This window comes from Pelobates fuscus, chromosome 2 (assembly GCF_036172605.1).
Source record: "Pelobates fuscus isolate aPelFus1 chromosome 2, aPelFus1.pri, whole genome shotgun sequence".
Taxonomy (NCBI): Eukaryota; Metazoa; Chordata; class Amphibia; order Anura; family Pelobatidae; genus Pelobates; species Pelobates fuscus.
The window spans coordinates 122,100,733-122,124,053 of NC_086318.1; positions in this window are offsets into that span (position 1 = coordinate 122,100,733).

Consider the following 23,321-nt stretch of genomic DNA (forward strand, 5'->3'; position numbering starts at 1 on the left):
GTGTATGTACTCAGCTTGTACAGGCTCTGTACATGTGTAGACAGTGCCAGTTAGCTCTCGGATTCGTTTGCTTCTCAGTATATATTTTTTCTGGTCCAGCTATGAGGTCTCAGATGGGACTGCTCGGGTATGAATTATCTGTCCGTGGCATGTATAGTATGGCTATCAGTCCTGGCTCTGTCTCAAACTGGTACGGGAGGCCAGTCTACGCTGATGCGATACAATTTTATCAGGTTCTCGGGGGAATTCATTAATCCGGCTATGGTTTAGCCCCTCTCCTCGCAGTGTCCGTCTTTTCACAACCCCTGCAGGTGGTATGATGATGGTAATATATAATACGCTAGAATTCCTTCAGATCTGTGAGAGCATATGCTTACCTATTCACAGTTCAAGGACAGTTTCACTCAGTGTATCTTCCATTCACGGGCATGATGGTCGCTGGACTACCTCCGTTTTACCCAATACAGCTGGAATACCACTTTTCCCTGCTGGGCACTTGGGGGACCGCCAGTCCCGGTTCAGGTTATTACAACGGCATTACGCTGTCTAAAAGGGTTGGTGTCTAGGGGTCCTACGTCACAGGATGCTTTGAGGATCCACAAATTTTTAGGGGCCTCTATCCAAACTCAGAGGTCCCCACTTTCACTCAGTACCCCTCGTAGGCGCTACGGAATTGGATGGCGCTATATAAATAACGTGTTATAATGATATAACTATATACACGACCCAGGATTGGCCTGATATGTCCGTGCCCCATTGATTGGCCTGCTATGTCTGTGCCCCATTGATAGGCCTGCTCTGTCTGTGCCCCATAAGAATGGCCTGCTCTGTCTGTGCCCCATAAGAATGGCCTGCTATGTCTGTGCCCATAAGAATGGCCTGCTATGTCTGTGCCCATAAGAATGGCCTGCTATGTCTGTGCCCATAAGAATGGCCTGCTATGTCTGTGCCCATAAGAATGGCCTGCTATGTCTGTGCCCATAAGAACGGCCTGCTATGTCTGTGCCCATAAGAACGGCCTGCTATGTCTGTGCCCATAAGAACGGCCTGCTATGTCTGTGCCCATAAGAACGGCCTGCTGTGTCTGTGACCATAAGAACGGCCTGCTATGTCGGTGCCCTTTTATTGGCCCTCCTATGTCGGTGCCTATTTGCTTGACCAACTATTCTGTGTCCGTTAGTTTGGCCTGCTGGGCCTGCTCTATTGGTGCCGAACCCCCTTTGGCCGCAGGCCTGGGGCTATATCACTGAGGAGAGGCCAGTGCCCACCAGTGACATGGAAATAGGCAGGTGTCCGGACAAGCACCGTTGCCATACTATCCAAGAGGACGCCAATATACGGCCATCTGGATATGGTAGGTAGGGTGAAGGCCCTAAACCTCAGACCTGAAGGGCAAGTTTTTTCCTATGAAGACCCCGGACACACATCCGCGGTTTGCGCCAGACCGGCGACGGCACATCTCCAAGGAGAACTTTGCACTGGTGAGGACCGGTACTCAGACACCTACAGGAGAACGCGGTGTTTTCCTTGTCTTTAACAACTAACTCCGTATCTGCCTCCCGGTATCCATATAGCTATCGGTAGTTATTCCTGCGTAGGTTAGCTCCTGGCCCTGTTCGGTGGGGCTTACTTGTCTTGCCTTCCGGCCTGCTTTTGCCTTCTAGCTGTGATAGGATTTGCGTGTTTACGTGACTTCCTTTTCCTTTCGCTCGGGTCGTCGAGAGGCCTGACTTGACCTCCTCCGACCTCCCGGGTGCTCGTGGATTGCGGAGAACGTCTCCAGCTTTCCTCAGACTACCAACGATCCGCCTGGACCCCGCGCGCGCGCACGGGATCCGGACGGTCAGTTGATAGTTTTCCATCGTTTTCCCGTAGATTACCCTCAGCCTTAGGCTGATACTCGTATTTGGTGTACCCTATAGTTGGTCACCCTGAGTCTCTAGGGACTCTAGCTTGGATCACAGGAGGGTGCGGCCCTCCACCTCTTCGATCCGAGAATATTTTATCTTCTGGAACAGTGAGCGTACCCCTCTCGGATACGGAACCGGACACTGATTTGTTATTAGAGGGCGCAGCCCTCCCTCAACCTCAGCCAGAGACTGAGCTGGATACAGGGGTCATGTTTGGAGGAAGCATTCTCCTAGAGAGGAACGGTCACGGATGCAGACTCTACTGTTTGGTTATTTGCGGGTGCGGCCCGCTCAGGCTATCAGCCGGACGTTAGCACGATATTTGATCTCATTAGTAGAGAGCGCGGCTCTCCCGTACACTCGACGCTCTACGGTGCCATCCATTTGTTCATCACACAGACTTGTACCTGTGCAAGACATCGATGACTACATGGAGGGGCGTCCCTCCTGCATTCAAGTAGATCTGACGTCCGTGCTACTGATTTCGATATAGAGGACTGCCTGGTCATGCAAGATATCCATACTTAGACTGGATCCCTCTAGTCTATCTCCTGTAATGGAGGGACATTCTCACAGGGGTATAACGAGGGGTGACTCCCACTTATTTATACACATTCCTGGAGATGGTACGACCATCGGATGGAACCCAGGTATTATGTGAGTGCAGGTCTGGGTATATTCTGCACCATAAAGAACAGAGGATTGCTTTCTGTTTTTGGATATCCAGACCATTGTGAACAACTGCTCAGACGGTTTTTCTCCCATATTTAGGTGGCAGGTGATACGGGGACCTTCATGGAGCATGCGGGCTCTGCCTTGCTCGGGTAACAGGATTAAGGAGGGCCTATTACCCGCTCTGAAGGTAAAAACCGTACGTATGGTTCACATGGTAAGACCGGAAACCCTGGTTTGTCTTGACCTCCCCGGTCCTCAGATCTTGGGATACGATGGCAGGACTGCATACCTGGTGATCAGGGTTCGGAGATGGAGGACCCTCCATCTATACTCTAGTTATTCCTCACGGGAGCCATTTTGTTGGTTTCACGCTACCCTACTTTTCAACTATCGTCGAGGAGACCTACGGGACCTTATGGTGGTACCTGGTATACCCAGACTTCTACACAGACATCTTTCACTCTTGGACGAGGGCATTTCTGGATGGAAATCTGCGTTCCTGTTTGCACTTCCCATTCCTTTGAAGATTTCTGGGATTCCCTATTCCCAGAATAGTTGACCTCCGTTCCTCCACTCAAGTTCAGTTTGGAACCCTGAATGGACGTCTTTTGGAGCCCTTCCTCTACGGCGTCCGAGGTTTTACACAGTCCGTTTGGACTATTGGAATCACTTAGTATACGACTGGTTTGGACACACTCTCATTGTGTGCGTTATGAATTTATGCTCGAATGAGACATCCCACCGGGTAGGACAGGAAGGTACGAAAGATCCTCCTCGGTTTCTATTGCGATTTTGGTGGTGGTCTTCGGTGCATTCCTTGAGATTGGAGATCTCCCTGCAAGGCCGCATCACCGAATGGCCCTGGCACGATCGGAGGAGCCGCCTAAGTCCTAGTTCGGATTTCGAAGTTATACAACTACAGGAATGTGGCTAATAGGTCAGCTTGCCAGCTCATGGACCGACTTCTAGGAAACAGGTTGCTACACCAGGTACAATGGATTTACCGGCGGAGGGTGCTTTTTTCCGTATTTGAGATACTTCGTCGGTTGGCATCTCCTTTGACCCGTCGGCTGTCATTTATCGTATTTGGAATGTCCAATTAGGATTACTCTGATATTTCCGGGAATAATTACCAGCGACACAAACAGCGTTGGATTGGTGAACTGAGCGTTGAAACAGCAAATACGAAGCCTCCTGTCATGTTATAAAATTGTAGATTATGCTAGCTTTAGTGTACCTATAATCTTAATTTTATTAATGACAGGAGGCGAGTATTTCCCACCCATTCTTGTCCCTCCCTTGTTTAATGTTATAGTTTAGATTATCGGGTAAGTATGCAACTCTGTTTGTTGTCTCTGCTACCTGTCGCTTGTTCCTTATGTCTGTTTTTTTTTTCCATAAGTAGGGTTGGGATATTTTCATATTAGGTTAATTTGGTTGCTACGTTGAGTACCTACATGTTTATTCAGAGTACATTCCATTGGATAATCAACCTGTTCGATTCTGTTTTCTCTCGTTTCAGTTTACAGTCCATCTACACTATCTAATTTGACGGTTACACTTGGATGGTGGACATCGTTATATTCATCGTATCTAGGACTTCGTTTCTTCCCCATGATGTTCTCTGCCTTTTATTCTGTTTTGTCGCAGCTTGAAAGAGGAAATTATGCATGGGGAGGGGAGTTTTATAGTACCTAACTTTTTTCTGATTGGTTGTTTTCTGTGCTGCTGTGGAGTTCTAGTAAAGAGAGACTTAAGCAAATACTCGCCTCCTGTCATTAATAAAATTAAGATTATAGGTACACTAAAGCTAGCATAATCTACAATTTGTATCCATCAATATATGTACACTTTTGCATACATTTATAAATGGTACTGTATGCACTTTCATATAAGATCACATACATTTTACTATTAAGTTTCTTTTAAAGAAGAACAGCTAGACTGGGGAGTTTTATCGTGTCTGCTTTTTTTGGGAAAGGATCTGCTCCATTGCAAACCATTGCTAATTTAGATAGGCATAGTGCTTTTCATAAGATAAAATGGTAATGCTAATTTAAATACATTTTGATCACACTTCAAAGGCATGTCATGCAGGGATGAAATGAATATAAAGGATACAACTTGATGGAGGATGAAGACTTCACGGCTTAGTGCCAGTGGCAAAGTGTATGCTATTTTAAGGAAGCTTATTAACAAAAGCCATATACTCAAGACTTTCTCCAACAGTAATGATTATTTCATGTTATTTACGTGAATTTCCTTAACATTAATTGTAATATTAAATCGTTTCGGTGAAAATGTCATGAGTATTTTACAGATACTTTCATTTCATGCAGAATAAATTAAAATAAGACTTTAAGAACAAGGCAAAAAGACCTTTGGAAACTGAACGTATTTAACATAATGTGTCTGGTTTCTACACAAATTAAGTTTGGAATTCAGACATTGTTTTCACTTATTCATGCTATTTCTAAAGTTTTAGAGTGGCAATTTGAGGAAGTTAGTCAAAATGGTGTAAAAACGATACAATATTTTTAATGCATTATACAGAAAATGCATTAAATCAAATGCTAAAATAGTTACTGACCTTTAAAGTTACTGGTGGATCCCTCCCAAACCAGAAAAATGACCTTTATCGCATAAACCTCTGCATTCCACTTAAAACTTACGCTATACTGATAGCAGCGATTTTACAGCAGCTTTCAGTTTACCCGTAGCCCATTTAACAGTTTATTAACTGGGCAATGTTAAAGAGACAGTTTAGTCACCTTAAGGCACCATAACAACTTCACCTAAATTAAGTTGTTAAGATGACAGGAGGTCCCCGACGCACTCTTACTTCCAGTTAAACTGTTCTTTAACAGTTTAACCCCAAAGTTGCTTCCAGCTCCAAACTCAACTCCCTCTAGACGGCATCCAGTTTCTGAAATTTCACATTCAGGAAACAGAGTGCCGCGGGCAGGGGTGCCACTGATTGGTTGAGAGCAGTCAGCTGACGTTCTCAGCTAATTTGTGACTCCCTGTTCACAAAACTGGCTTGGAGAGAAATGTACCTTTTCTCTGCCAGTTTTGTGAGTGGGGAGTCACTGATTGTCTTAGAGCATCAGCTGACTGCTCTCAGTTAATCAGCTGCGTCCCTAACCGACAGCACTCCGCGCTTCTTGAAAGTGACATTTTAGAAACCAAATGCTGCCTAGGGAGAGCTGAAATTAGCGCTAGATGCAACTTTGGTGTTAAACCATTTGAGAATGGTTGTGCCCTGTGAGGTAAGAGTGCGCCTTGGGCCTCCTGGCCCTATAGCAACTTAATTTAGATTAAGTTGTTATGGTGTCTGGAGTGTTCCTTTCAGCCCTCAGATGTAAAGTGAGTGTCAGGCTAATGATCTTATGATCTTTTAGGAACATGATTCTGTAATCACAAATCCAAAGTTCAAAATTAGTCCCACAGTAATTTTCAGCTCCACGTCTCTTAATCACCTAATCCAGGATTGCCTCGAGCAGCATCAACAAATGTTTCTGTTTTTATGCTGCTAAATTGAGTCCCAGATATGTCAGTCTGTGCGAGAGTGTTCCTCCCTCTTCATCATTCCAACAAGATGATAATGTTATCTCCAAAAGAGATGGGTGTGTGGAGTATTTATCTATGTATATGTATCTGCATTTTGTTTCATTACTTAAGGGAAAGAAATATAAACATTTTGGCTCGACAGAAAAACCAAATAATGAAGTTACAGATAATAAAACTCATACGCACACGAATACTCTAATGAACAAAGACACACATTGACAGATACAGTTGCACCGTGTGTCTGACAGGGTGTATCTCGCTGTGAGTATTTCTGACTGAGTATGTCTGTATGTGTGTGTCTGACATTGTGTACCTGTGTATGTGCTTAAGAGTGTGTGTCTGGCAGTGAGTATTTATGTGTGTGTATGCGTGTCTGTGAATATGTGTTGCTGTGTCTGGGAATCTGTGTACCTTTGTGTCTGGGAACATATGTGAGTGGGGGAGCTGCTTGCTGTACGTTACATAGTTACATAGAATGAAAAGAGACATGCCTCCATCACATTCAGTCTTTCCCACATGTGTTTTTTGCTATTGATCCAAAAGAAGACAAAAAAAAAACAGTTTGAAGAGCTTTTCAAAGTTGCACCAAACTAGGAAAAAAATCCCAATAATGTCAGTCAGATCTCTCCTTGAATCAAGAAGCTATTACCCCACAAATTAAGAATTACATCACTGAATATTATGTCTTTGGAAGTATTTATCCCGTCGCTGTTTAAACATATATACAGACTCTAATAAAACCACTTCTTCAAGCAGAGAATTACACATCCTTATCATTCCTTTTGTAAGAAACCCTTTCCTTTGCCTTAAGCTAAATCTCCTTTCTTACAGGTATAAATGCGTGCCCTCATGTCCTATAAATAGTTCTGTTAATTAATAGATTACCAGACAATGGTTTGTATTGGCCCCGAATATATTTGTAGAATGCTATTTATATCCCCTCGGCCCTGAGGTTCCGTTTTTCTAAACTGAAGAGATTTACATTTGTTAACCTTTCTTAATAACTAGACTGCTCCAATCCTTGTATTAACTTTGTAGCCCACCTCTGCACTGTTTCTAGGATTTTCTTCTTTAGAACAGGTGCCCAAAATCGCACAGCATAATCAAGATGTGGTCTTACCATTTATTTCGTTTACATTTGCGAAGGATCATTAGCAGTCATCTGCACTCACTGAAAGTGCAGTCCTGCAGTTCTCTCGAGAGGGAAAGCAGTGCAAGGCTGGGCAGGGATATTTGTAGACCTCCCAGTAGCCTGTGCCGCTATAGGGAGTCCCAGGAGAGCCAATGCTGTAATGGTAATGCCGTCTCTGGTGACTGGGACCTTAATAAGGTACCAATTGCAAATGAAATTTGTTTGCAAAAATTAATTTAATTTGCAGTGTTATAAATCATGTATACACGATATTGGGGCGGCATACCCTGGGAACCATGTATGCACAAGTCCCGGTGTGAAGGGGTTAAGAATCATCTCGAATTCAATGTAGCTCTGTGAAATATTTCCAGTTGTTTATCTGTGAATACAAGATTTTTTACTTTAAGCTTTGGCAATCAGGCAATGCTCAGTTTTCATTAGTTCCTCGTAGAGGCTTTGTGATTGCAGAAAGGTTTATGTGTGTTGTGGAAAGGTTTATGTGCGTGAATGCATTTGATTTTATGTTATTTTTGATACCGTGGAGACAATTCTCACCAGTCTATTGGTACATTCTGCCTGATATTATCAATAATGCTTTCACCCTTGCTCTTGGAGATGTCTGATGCTATTGAAAAGATGAGGGAGTTGCACTTTTTACCTTGATATAAGCAATTCTGCAATATTGTTAGCACTTTAGTTCTTTGTCATTTTCTTATATCTGCAAGAAAATCTTTAATGAGACGTCAGTTCATTCTTGCATTCACAGCTGTAAGATTTTCCCTGCTTGCCTGCCGATATAATTTATCAATTCTATAAAGCTATTACACAAATGCTCTTGTATGCCTAATTTGCTGCTATACTGTATTTCACACTTCAATCATGCTTTAACATCATATAGTCTCTTCCTGAATCATTTCTAAACATTATTCTATTTCCCTGGCTCCAGAAAAGTTGCTCTTGTGTGATATATATATATATATATATATATATATATATATATATATATATATTTGTTAATTAAGTGTTCTTGCATAGCAAGACCACTTAATGTTATCTCACATATATATTATTATTAAGTGTTCTTGCATAGCAAGACCACTTAATGTTATCTCACATATATATTATTATTAAGTGTTCTTGCATAGCAAGACCACTTAATGTTATCTCACATATATATTATTAAGTGTTCTTGCATAGCAAGACCACTTAATGTTATCTCACATATATATTATTATTATTATTCTTATTATAGCCAAATTTGCCACCCTAACTCCTCCCACAGTTTTTACACTACATAGACGAAAATTTACCAAAACGTGCAGATTGTTCCCGATCGGATTGCTATTACTTTGTGGAACGTTTCGCCGAATGGTTCACGGAATATCGTCATTCTTGTGGCGAAATTTGTCCCATAGGAATGAATGGCAAAGCTAGAGTGGGAGCTGGCAAAAGCTGAAAAATCAGGACATGATTTCTAAACTGCCACCACTCCCTCATTTTCCGACCCACCTACACAAATCTTATATCAAAACGTTCAGCTATCCCTGCTGCCACTAAAAATGTCCACGGCTAAGCCGTAGTCATGATAGTTTTCGCAATACGACCATTTGTTTGCAACTCACGCCGTCCATTGACATTCATTGAAACTCCACTCTGCAAAGCTCACATTTGAAGGGCAATTTCTAAACTGTGACTGTGCCTTCATTGTTAATATCTCAGAGACATACTATATATCAAAATGTAGGTCTGGGTCTTGTGATTCTCACAATATAAAGCTCTTCGCTGTAGGATTTATAGTTTTTAAAATATGACCATTTGAAGGTGGCAACCGCCAAAATACTCTGACTTGTGCCAGGCTGCAGCAGCAAGTGATGTCATAGACAAAGCCTTTTACACCTGCTAATGTTTTTATAACTGTATGTTTTAATGTAACTGTGAAGCACTTTGGGCAACAACATTGCAATTAAATGTGCTATATAAATAAATCATAACAGTTACTCCGCCCACTCCAGTTGTAGACTACTGGTGGAGGCAAGAACACTTCACAATTTCCCCAGAAATTGTAGCTTTTCTAGTTATTATTATTATTCTTATTATAGCCAAATTTGCCACCCTAACTCCTCCCACAGTTTTTACACTACATAGCCGAAAATTTACCAAAACGTGCAGATTGTTCCTGATCGGATTGCTATTACTTTGTAGAACATTTCGCCGAATGGTTCACGGAATATCGTCGTTCTTGTGGCAAAATTTGTCCCATAGGAATGAATGGCAAAGCTAGAGTGGGAGCTGGCAAAAGCTGAAAAATCAGGACATGATTTCTAAACTGCCACCACTCCCTCATTTTCAGGCCCACCTACACAAATCTTATATCAAAACGTTCAGCTATCCCTGCTGCCACTAGAAATGTCCACGGCTAAGCCATAGTCCTTATAGTTTTCACAATATGACCATTTGTTTGCAACTCACGCCTTCCATTGACATTCATTGAAACTCCACTCTGCAAAGCTCACATTTGAAGGGCAATTTCGAAACTGCGACTGTGCCTTCATTGTTAATATCTCAGAGACATACTATACATCAAAATGTAGGTCTGGGTCTTGTGATTCTCACAATATAAAGCTCTTCACTGTAGGATTTATAGTTTTTAAAATACGACCGTTTGAATATGGCAACCGCCAAAATACTCTGACCTGTGCAAGGCTGCAGCAGCAAGTGATGTCATAGACAAAGCCTTTTACACCTGCTAATTTTTTATAACTATGTTTTAATGTAACTGTGAAGCACTTTGGGCAACAACATTGCAATTAAATGTGCTATATAAATAAATACTAACAGTTACTCCGCCCACTCTAGTTGTAGACTACTGATGGAGGCAAGAACACTTCACACAATTTCCCCAGAAATTGTAGCTTTTCTAGTTATTATTATTCTTATTATTCTTATTATAGCCAAATTTGCCACCCTAACTCCTCCCACAGTTTTTACACTACATAGACAAAAATATACCAAAACGTGCAGATTGTTCCCGATCGGATTGCTATTACTTTGTGGAACGTTTCGCCGAATGGTTCACGGAATATCGTCGTTCTTGTGGCGAAATTTGTCCCATAGGAATGAATGGCAAAGCTAGAGTGGGAGCTGGCAAAAGCTGAAAAATCAGGACATGATTTCTAAACTGCCACCACTCCCTCATTTTCAGGCCCACCTACACAAATCTTATATCAAAACGTTCAGCTATCCCTGCTGCCACTAGAAATGTCCACGGCTAAGCCATAGTCCTGATAGTTTTCACAATATGACCATTTGTTTGCAACTCACGCCTTCCATTGACATTCATTGAAACTCCACTCTGCAAAGCTCACATTTGAAGGGCAATTTCTAAACTGCGACTGTGCCTTCATTGTTAATATCTCAGAGACATACTATACATCAAAATGTAGGTCTGGGTCTTGTGATTCTCACAATATAAAGCTCTTCACTGTAGGAATTATAGTTTTTAAAATACGACCGTTTGAAGATGGCAACCGCCAAAATACTCTGACCTGTGCAAGGCTGCAGCAGCAAGTGATGTCATTGACAAAGCCTTTTACACCTGCTAATTTTTTATAACTGTATGTTTTAATGTAACTGTGAAGCACTTTGGGCAACAACATTGCAATTAAATGTGCTATATAAATAAATACTAACAGTTACTCCGCCCACTCTAGTTGTAGACTACTGATGGAGGCAAGAACACTTCACACAATTTCCCCAGAAATTGTAGCTTTTCTAGTTATTATTATTTTTGCATTTCCCTTCTTTTTGTACACATTTTTTTTTTGTATTCTAAAACATTTTGGTTTTATTTCACTTTGTAAATGTTTATTTGGTAAATATAAAGTGCCTAGTCAGAAGGACAGAGAAAGATTGGAGAAAGTGTACCCGTTTAAAATTGTATCATCCAATGTATTATTATTTTAGGTTACCTGTTATGGTCATGAAACAACACTGATTATGGCAAACATCACCCACACCGCCACTGTAGCTGGGTCAGCATGTGCCACACAACGAAGAGATCATTGCTTGTTTATAATAGAACAGTACACAAGTGAAAGATTCCATAATTCACAAATGAACAATATGTATAAGGTGTAAATGTGTGTTGTACTCAAAAAGCGTTATTTATTACTGAACTGAACCTATTTTTAAGTAGAACCTATTTTCATGGTGATATCAGCAGATTTTTGTGTATGGGTTGTGTGCTATGTATATGGAACACCCTTCCCCTCGCTGTTAGACTTTCACCCAATCTTCGTTCCTTCAAAAAATCTTTGAAAACTTACTTCTTCAGGAAAGCATATCAATTAAACTGTGAATAGCTTTCCCTCCCCGCACCCTGATTCCGCTCCTGAAACTGTCATCAAAACACTAAGCCCTCAGTGAATGGTAAGCATTAAGATAGTAAATCAAATCACTAAATACCCTACCCTACCCTTACCTTTTGTGTCACTATACCCCACTCCCTCTAGCATGCAAGCTCATTGAGCAGGGCCCTCAATCCCTCTGATCCTGTGCGTCAAACTTATCTGGTTACAATTACATGTCTGTTAGACCACCCATTGTACAGCGCTACGGAACTTGTTGGTGCTTTACAAATAATAATAATATTAATAATAATGTATATATTAATTCTTTATATAGAAAATACAAAAGGAACACTAAACAAAAAAAGAAGAATTACATGTATCTCTATGGCATATGTGAACATGCTGTGTGCACACCACACAAGTGTAGGATTGAGACATGGTGCATGGTTGCACATATACCTAGGTACAACTTTCTCCGTTCATTAAAATTAAAGGCTTCTATTATCTCGCTTAGTGGATCCATTCATATATTTCATGAATTACTGGGCAGTGAACTAAACATCCCACAGACCACTGCTGGAAAGTGGTTAAGTTCTCCCTTAGCATGAGCAGTTAGTAGGACTCACACAGCAGGAGGGTCAATATCGTCTGAGAGATCTGAGACATTTCCTGGTTTGGGAGAACTCACTGCAGAAGATTCAAATCCCGGTAAATCGATGAGCAGGATGCAGTGTTTATTTAATGATCAGTGCTGTTTAGATGTTATGTAGATGACCGGATGGCCAGACAAACAGACAGCCTCAGAAAAATGACAGTAAGTGATATTGGGACTTAAAAATCGAGGGAGTCACAACTAGTAGGTTGAGGATTAGAGGTCTTGTAAATGGGGGGACAGAGTTTAGGAGACCTGCAGATTGAGTGCCATGATCAGGAGACTAGAATTACAACTAATAGAATTTGAAGGTAAACTTCTTGATATTGAAATGGAGACACCATGCGGACAAAGGTTTGGAATCGCTAACTTGGAACAAATAATATGGTCTGTCATTTGATTGCATTCACACTCTAGTGCCATATATAACTTTTTAAAATGGGAATGTTTGCTGCATGCATATAACATATTCAGTACATACACAGTGTATATCCATTAAAGTGAACTCTGTGGTCAGTTGCATATCAGATTTAGGTAAAATTTACTGACAAGGGAAAACATTTCACTTCAGTTAAACTGGAGATTTGTTCTATCTTCCCTATTTGAGACTAAATATAATAATCTGATTATCAACTCACCACAGTTTACTGATTATTGAGGTAACCCTTTAGCTTAGTATATTTGCCTTTTATGCATATTAATATATCACATATGTCCATCTTTTCAGTAATGTGTGTACTACAATGCCTACCATCCATAGCAGATAAAAGCCAGACGTTCTAGTCAAATAAACACTAGACAGTTTATGGTTGTTTAGTTAGTGTCCAGTGCTTTTAAATAACACACAGGGTTAAATATAGCTTGCAGCAAATCACATATTTACCAGTCACTCAGTATATAACTAACATTTATTATAAACAATGCATCTCTATAATCTGCAGTAATATTGTATAATGCACATGATCACTGATAAAAGCACATTTTCCCAGCGTAACAGCTGCATGCACATTGCTGAACACCTCTGCATTCACCCATAGTAAAACATCTTTCGAATGACTATTCTCTTAGGGTTCAAATTTTGATATGATGCTGTTGCTACTTGATATCATGGCCTACTTTACATCATGAAAGAGCAATCAGGTTTCCTGACATGAAAGAAGAGATTAATGTAGCTATCCAGGCAAAATCAGAGCAGGTACTATCTCTTCTTGTTGTACTGAGGCCAATCCTCCCACTCTCTCAAAAAAGTAATGACTGATGTTACATATATCTGCCATGGGGGAACTGCACTGAGTGCAACACTCAAGAACAAAGGAAGTCATTGATTTATATCAAACTGTACTGGACAGTCTTGGAAAATACTGGATATTAAATATCTTGCTGTGCTGGAATTGACTGCTTTGAATCAAAAACAAGGCCATGATCAGAATTAATTTTATTTTTTTACCTATACCATTCCTTCTTTTATCACTATATCACAATAAAAAAATGAAAATTCCAATGAAGTTTACTTTCTTATCTATGTTGCCTACATCTAGTAAATGTTTTGGGGTTTTACTTTGTTGAGTGCCAGAAGGACGAGCAATGTAGTGCTTTTTCATCATTTTTCTTTTGAATTTGAAAAACAGAAAGCACCATGTCCTGTCTGGCCTTTGAAATCAAGCTTGGGTTTGACCTGACATATGCCGAGGCGACCCATACTTGGTTTCTGGGGCTGAAGGGATGTTACTGCAACTGTAAACGTATTCTAGAACTAGTAGAATGTGTAGGTAGAGAGTAATATGACTGTGCATGGAAACACCAATGAACTACACAACTATGTTATTATAGTTAAGTCCAACTCTAAGAATCCTGGGTATACTGCGGCAGCCCAAGTCTTAATCTGGTGCAGAAGACAATCAACATACAGTGGGACCTCTGTTTACAAATTGTATGCGTTCTCTAGGACGTTTCTTATTGCGAAAAATTTGTAAACCGAAACGCAGTTTCCCATAGGAATGCATTGAAAACCAATTAATCCGTTCTGGAGGTCAGAAAAAAGGCAAAATGAGCTGGCATGGAAACCAATCCACAAAGCAGAACACACAATAAAAGGCATGCAAACTATGAAGCTCAGCTCCCTACCTTTCCACAGGGTGAGAAATTCACCAAAAAGTCCCAAAACAACTGAAAACAATTTCCGGAATGGGTCCAAAACTCGATGCAAAAGCTGCTCCAACACCTTCACACTCTACTCCACATGCTACCCACAGGCTCCAGCATGCAGGGGGCGGTAAACCTCCCAGGAGCAATGCATCCTGGGGAAACTTGCTTTGTATTGCGCAAATATTTTGTAAACCGAGGCATTATTTTCAATGGATTTTCATTTGTAAACTGAAAATTACGTTAACCGAGGCGTTTGTAAACCGAGGTCCCACTGTATTTTTAATAGATTAATGGCTATAACATTAAATAGTTAGCTATTTGCTGTGACGTATAAAGAATAGATAAGACTTTGGGCAGTAATGGTATCACAATTCAACAATAGAAAATATACAAATGTATAATTATTCTTTGCTCATTTCATTAATCCTAAAATACTGAAGCCATATTATATAATATGTGTGCACCTGTTTTTGTTTGTTACATACATGCTGGAACATTTACATTAAAAGGCTTTGGCTTTTTAACTGTAACCTCTTTTGAGCAGAGCCATTTCTGTGTATTGTTCCTGTATGCTTTCAATGACTATGTTACCAAATTGTTAACTCATTTTGTCTGTCCACTGCAGAGCTCTGCCTTTAAGTTGGCAGTATATCTTTGAAAATATGGAAATAGAAAATCTTCTTGGTGAAGAGGTTTCCACGTTTGATTCTATTGTTTGCCAGTTATTTGTGGTGATAATAGCATTATTGTATGTAGATAATATATTGCAGGTAAATGTGATTTGTTATATTGCACATTAAATCAAATGCAACACAAGCATATAGTATTGATTTCTTTGCAAAGACAACTGCCTCGTTTTATTAAATATGTGTGTTTATAGTGAACCAGTAAACATGTCGTTGTGCAATTCCGTACATAAAGTGGGGATTTCTTATTAAAATATGAGACACATAAATGCTTGCAATCTTACCTGACAGTGCTGTGGTTCTTAGTCTAACACAGATGAATTAATCTACTATATTCTATGTCTATGAAAAAGGGTCATAACCTAAAAATGCATTTGGCTGGCTACATGCTTAGGAATGATGACTTTGAGAGTGAATGATTTGTCTGCTGATGTGAATAAGGAGAATACAAGTAATCCAATAGGTGAGCAAGTATATTAAGACAGCAGTAGTTAAACTGGTTGGCTGAGAATGTGTTCGTTATGAATATAGTGGAGGCTAAGCCAGTGGATAATGAAAGAATGAAGGGTAATACAGAAAAAAATGCCAGGTATGACAACTGAAATACATTTATGCCAGTGTGCTGTGTATGAAGATTAATTTCTCATCATATCTGATCATATATAAAATCTAAAAATTATAATGCAAATGGTAGTGTGAATTTACTCTGTAATGTAATGGTACGTGAGAATCAGAGAAGCAGTATACAAATATATAATACCATTCATATTTGATTTGTGGACCCAGGACATACTTGAAAACGAGAGAAATCTCAATGTATCTTTCCTGGTAAAATATTTTATAAATAAAATAATAAATAATATTACAAATATTTGTATATGATATATATTCTCACACATATATACTCCTTACCATGCACACATTAAAAAATATATTAAAATTAAATAACATAATAGATACAGACTGCGGCGAAACAAATCAGAAACCTATAAAAGACAACAGGCAACCAAAGATAAAATATTTAGTCCAAATGTTCTTCTGATGGTCTAAGTTGAATTATGTGGCTGGATCCGTCCTCATAAGTTGCATATGAAAGAAATGGGGGAAAAAGGGATACTGATAGCGTAATATGTAGCACAATGAGTGCATAACGTACAACACAAGTGCATAATTGCCCACTCAGATGTTATAGAGGTATCATGCAAGCTCTTGTAGTGACAGCATGTAGTAGCATAATCCCCACTAATGGATATGGACGTAGATATGGTCCCTCCCATGAGTAACAGTGAAATATGTAAAGACAAAACTAGCATCCACAAGTGTAGTATTGCCACGTACAGGAAATTTGCACACACAAAAAAAAAATAGTAATTGCACTCACAAGCGAAGAACTTTTAATAAGCTTCAAAGTTACAGATATAAACAGCATTCACATATGTGGAAGAAAAGAAACAGTATATAGTGCAATTCCTAATTTTTTTTAGCAATTGCTAACTTTATGCTGGCAATACTACACTATTGGATGTTACATTTGTCTCTACATATTTCACTGTGACTATGCTGGCAATACTACACTATTGGATGTTACATTTGTCTCTACATATTTCACTGTGACTCGCGGGAGAGATCATGTCTACGTCCATTTCCAGTCTATAGTCTAAATCCTGGACCGAGTGGTCCCTGTAATAACTCAGACTTCTAGTCTATACGGATAATTAATCAAGTGGTATAGTGAGTAGCGTAGTAGCTCAGACCGGAGTGGTCCCGGTATTAACTCCAGTTAGACTAGTCTACTATAGACTAGTAGTCTGGGTTATTATAGAGACCACTCGGTCCAGAATTAGATCAGATCAGAGCAGCAATCTATCTGAGAAGAAAAAGACCACTCGGTCCAGAATTAGATCAGATCAGAGCAGCAATCTATCTGAAAAGGAAAAGCATTAGTATCAGAATAGACTAGTACTCTGTATGATTTCAGGGACCACTCAGTCTAGAATCTGATCAGACTAGAAATCTGCCTGTCAAGTAGACTAGGTATTTAATCGCTGTACGCTCACTAGGAAGGGGCTTTCCCTCTACACACTACTTTCTGTTAATGGTGGTACTGGGGTTTCTAGCTATTTCAGCAATCAGACTCCCTACTAGCACCAAGATATTTACTGATATATACTCCTTACCAGCACGAAGACAGTTTACTGACACACGAGTAGTGTGTGTGCCTTTTTTGGCTCCGTTCCTACAGTAATCAGGTCGTAGGTTAGATTTGCCATATCTTCTATCTAGCAAATCACCTAGACCTCTTATTAGTACCTTGAATGAGAGTTGTGACTGTTGCGTACGAACAGCTACTTTTTTGCTACTTTTGTGATACAAATCAGGGTTATCGTTACGCTCTCACTATATACACACTGAAAGCTAGTTCAGCCATTTAGATGTTGTTATAATATCTCTGTAATTTAAAGGTGTGCGGCTATACAGAAGCTCCATTCTTTACACTTGCTACTCTAGTGATACATATCGGGTAACTGTTACGATTATATACACATTGACAGCTATCCGTTGAGATTGTGTCACTTATTTTTGTGATAGCAAGGTGTGTCACGCTACAGACGATTTCTATTTTATATTTTCTTTTACACTTTTTTCATGTATATACACTTTTATTATTCATTTTGTGTGTTTACTATCTTCCCTAGAAGGGGTCAATAAAATTTATTATTTTACATATTTCATCTATGTTCTATACTGGCAATTTTTGAAGCCATGATTATGAACATGTCTATCCTGGGGTATAGGGACTGATGATAGGGTGGACATTTCTTGTCATACCTTTCCCAGTCTCTTCGCTTCTATATTACACTCCTACATTCCATCACTAGCACTGTACACAAATACACCCCTGCATGTGTACCTCTGTGTATGTGTGTATCAGTGTGTGTACATATGTGTAGATGTGTGTGTGTGTCTCTGTGTGACTGTGCCAGTGTGTGTATGTTGATGTGTGTATCAAAGTGCATGTATCTGTGTGCCAAAGGGTGTGTATCTGTGTATGTGTGTGTATATGCCAGTATGTGTCAAGGTGTTTATGTGTGTATCTGCGTATTAATGTGTATGTATATATGTGTTAATATGTATGTACATACATCCCAGATCAAACAGAACATGGAAACACACCCATGCAAACACAAACATTACATATAAACAAACCCCTTTGCTGAAACACCAATACTACACACACATGTACATATGCATTTAAAAGACAACACTACATCCAAACACCCCCCTGCATGCAAATGCAAACAATACATGCAAACACACCCCTTGTATTAAAACGCTAAAATTATATTAAAACATCAACTCTACAGACAAAAGCATGCCTGCATTTAAAAGCCAACACTACAGACAAACACATACCCCTGCATTCAAACGCAAACACTTCACACAAGTACACCTCTGCTGTCCAATGGTAACAGCACATACAAATACACCCCTACATGCACACATACACACTATACAAAAACATGCTTACCTTCAAATGCACAAACACTGCTCACAAATACAACCCTGCAAGGATTGTAGATCCCCAGCTGTCATAGCATTGCTTGACTTATATGAAAGATGGGGATTTCTCTTTTCTTCCCTCTTGCGATACAGGGAAGGCCTGAAAAATATTCTTGGGCACTCTATACATTAGTTCTGCCGCTTAGTTGGAGTTGAGGTTGTGATTGCATGCCTGGGAGGTGGGGGGCCAGAGTCCAAGGGGCCCAGGCAAATGTTTGCCCAGGGTCCAATCAATATTAAAGACGGCCCTGAATATAAACAAGCGTTGTCAGGCTGGGAAATGTAAGCATTTTAGCAGTAGAGTGTTGCAAGAATTAGAAACCACTGGGAGCAAGAATATTGGCACGGTCCTACTAAGTGCAAGAAACTACATGCAGAGTGTACCTCTGGGGTTTGTCAAGGTATAGAAGATTCTGCTTTCCCCATAGGGCTATCTATTAAACTCAGAGGGGGGGTTGACAGAGGTGGCCATTGCATTTAGTGGGTTATCAACTGGATTTCTCACATGGCGGCACCTAAACTACTAGCAAGCAGTCTAATTACAGTCAGGCAATGCCTAGTCTTGGCAGGGTGTCCACAGGAACATGTAGGCTGCGGAGGATGACAAGGCAGTGCAGGTGGGTCCAGACTTCTCTCCGGTCCCTGGCCTGTGTGGAGAGTGGCATCAGTGAACCACAGGCTTGGTAGCTGTGTGAGTCCGAGACTTTCCCATGTCGGGCGCAGCGAGAGACCCAGGTGGTCATCCGACGCCAGCAGCAGGCTGTCTTCCTGCGAGGTGCACTCCACCATAGAGCTGCAATCTCTGCCGGGTGGCGTGGAAGTAGAAGGGGATGTAGGCCTATCCGCCATCTTGTGAGTTTCACCACTCGGGATGCATGATCTGCACTGGGTTACCATGGCCCACAGAGGCACTGGTGCCTGGCTAGTGGGGACCGCGATAACCCCCACCGGTCCCCAATTGTTTAGCAATTGAAACAATAAAATAGATTACAAACAATGTATGTTAGGAGAATGGTAAGCATTAAGATAGTAAATCAAATCACTAAATAGCAAACACGCAGTATGGTCCACTGGAAATGGAAAGAAAGTGTTGGGGGCACTATGTATCATATAATAAACCAAATCAGCGAAATCAAGGTCAAATCAGGCCAAAGGTTTAGAATGGCTGTCTAAAATAGCATCCTTCTATGTAACTGTCAATCCACAAAGTGAGTCACAGTAAGAGCCTGATTAAAGTAGCTAGAACATGGGTGAAATTAAGCTTGTTGGCCTAAAATGTTTAAAAAAGCTTATTTTCACTGGAGCTTGCTACACTGCAAGGAAATTACATATTCGGAGAGGGGTAAGTGTTAAATGAAAGAAAACCCTAGTTGGTAACATATGAACATCATAGGCATGTCACAAAAACACATGAACATTTGTGAGCAACCAAAATGAACTGGGTTGGGAATAAGGGAAATAATCTACATATCAATGGTTATGGATCACCTGTGGCATATAGCAAACCTTACATTGATCCATGTGGTCTCTGAAATCTCCCTCCTGTGTGGGTGAAATGTAACATATCTGGCTTTGCTTTGAGTGTGGGCACACAATAGGAAACACAGCCATCAGTCATTCTAAATACTGTGCAGTGAACGGGAAACAATAAATATAAAAAAATGACAATTCCAATATATAGCAATCGCAGTATGGAATATTGAAAATCTAAACATTCACAATGCAGTTTCTTTTGGGCCTATTTTCATTGAAAAGTTAAATAAGGCACATTTATTTGGAACACAGTGAATCCAGCAATGTTTTAACCCTACAATCAGTCTTTGTCAATCCTGTTGTGGACCTATTTCAAGGCATGAACCTAGAGCTGCTGCTCTAATAGACCCTATGTTAATGTGGACGTAGACCTCTTAGGAAAAACCTTAAGAGAAAGATTACCTGAGCCAGTGCAAGGAAGAGTGACAATGTCAGGCATTGTGACAGGCCAAGTATAAAAATCCTAATGGAACAGACTGTAATCTGTGTATTGCACAGGATCATTGCTCGGCTTTCACTGGAGTTAGATACACAAAACAGCTTTATAAGCATCAAGTGCTTCAGCTATTTCTTTAGCCAGGGTAAAACAGGCCCTCATTAATCACAAAGGTGGGTCACTGAATGAGAGGAGAGCGTATCACCCTTATCAATATATATATATTACCCATATCATACCTCAACTATAAAAGCCCTCTGATGCTTTCTGACAACAGTGCTTCAAACTGCTACTACAATTCCAGAATCCAGAAATATGTTTAAAAAGGGTTAACATAATACATGGCATACTGACTCCTATCATTTTTGCCACTATAAGTAAACTAGCAGCAAAGAAGCTTAACCCCTTAAGTACCAAACTTCTGGAATAAAAGTGAATCATGATGTATCACACATGTCATGTGTCCTTAAGGGGTTAAAGAAAGAAAATAGATTAGTAGACACAGGTAGGCATAGACAGACAGACAGACAGACAGACAGATAGATAGACAGATAGACAGATAGATAGATAGATAGATAGATAGATAGATAGATAGATAGATAGATAGATAGATAGATGGATGGAATATCCTTCCAGCTGAAGTGGTAGAGGTTAACACAGTGAAGGAGTTTAAGCATGCGTGGGATAGGCATAAGGCTATCCTAACTATAAGATAAGGCCAGGGACTAATGAAAGTATTTAGAGAATTGGGCAGATAGAGGGGACGAATGGTTCTTATCTGCCGTCACATTCTATGTTTCGATAGATAGATAGATAGATAGATAGATAGATAGAATATTATACAATATAATCTATATTTATGCAGGACAAGAGAAAATGTGTCCATAAAATAAGATATCTAGCATTTTCAACTCAGCTACATGGTTTAATGTTAGCATACTAACAGCATTTCCAGCTAATTATGACAAAAATGATCTAACATGCTGTGTTGCAAAATATTAATGATATCTAATCAGGATCAAGTGAATTAGTTCAAAGAACTTGAAAAGAGTGAATTGGGTTTTGAGTTTACTGTAGTTTGTTGTAGGTTTTAATGGCCCAACAAGGGAATTCTGCATTTGTACATTGGTATATTTGCATTAATGACATTTTTGTTTTCTGCATTTAAATTTCACAAGTTTACTGATGAGTACAAATGGTGTACCAAGCTTTCTGTATTCCACTTCACAGTACAATATGAAATTAGTGAGAGTAGGGAATTCTTCTTTGTTTTCTTTTAGACTCCCACCACAGATAGAGGATCACTATCCATACCAAGCTAAGGACACCCTGCCTTGTGAAAAGTAGGTAAATGTTGTACACAAAACGTTACCGTGAAACGGTAATATTCAAACACTCTGCAAAGATAATAATCAAACCCCATACAGTTGTATAACAGTGTTCCAGTGTCAATGGATACATCTGAACTGAGAGTGAATGAATAAAGTAAGTTAAAGTAAGTTATATCTTTGCATCTCAGTTTGTAACTGTTGTGGAATTGGGAGAAAGATAACAAGTGTGAAATGATTTACACTTATTTAATTCTTACACTTTATTGATTGTTACTAAGTATTTTGTTTCTGTAACAAGTCATGTTTTAGAAAATCAGCACTTTGTAAGGCTGGGTAATGGATTTAAAAGTATAATCTAAACATCATAGTTACATAATTACATAGTTACATAGCTGAAAAGAGACTTGCGTCCATCAAGTTTAGCCTTCCTCACATATGTTTTTGCTGTTGATCCAAAAGAAGGCAAAAAACCTAGTCTGAAGCGCTTCCAATTTTGCCACAAACTAGGAAAAAATTCCTTCTTGACCCCAAAATGGCAGTCAGATATCTCCTTGGATCAAGCAGCTATTACCCCACTAATTAGAAATTATATCCCTGTATGTTATGTTTTTGCAAGTATTTATCCAATTGCAGTTTAAACATCTGTATGGACTCTGATAAAACCACCTCTTCAGGCAGATATTTCCATATCCTTATAGTTCTTACTGTAAAAAAACTTTTCTTTGCCTTAGATGAAATCTCCTCTCTTCCAGCCTAAATGTGTGACCTCGTGTCCTATGTATAGCCCTGTTTATGAATAGATTTCCAGATAAAGGTTTGGTTTGTACTTTCAAAACCACTACTTATTAATATACCACTTATTGCACACTTATTGCCCCTTTTCTCTGGCAGTGCAAAACATTAGTTTGTGAAATGCATTATAATCATTGGCATTTATACAATGTATACGTTTGCCAGAAAACAAGCCTTTAGTGGCTCTCAGACTGACGCCCACTGGAGGGGCTACTTTCTTAAACTCTATGAAAATTGAAGTTTAGTATATTTAACATCATCACACATAACATGAAGGTGCCAAATACTTACAATGCTTCTCATACAGTATCATTGAATTGGGGGAGCAGCGATTGCCCTAATATGTTCCGCTTTGAGAAGAAATCATCAATGATCTCACAGAAGGTGGAGCAACAGTAGAGAGGAGTCTGTCCTATCTCTGGACTACATGTAAATTTCATTTAATTTAAAAAAATGATTTATTTTATTATTTTAAAGGGTGAGAACTGAAACTGAAAAAAACAAGTTGAAGGTTAAGGGCCTAGTTTCCCAACTTTAGTGTCCCTCAGG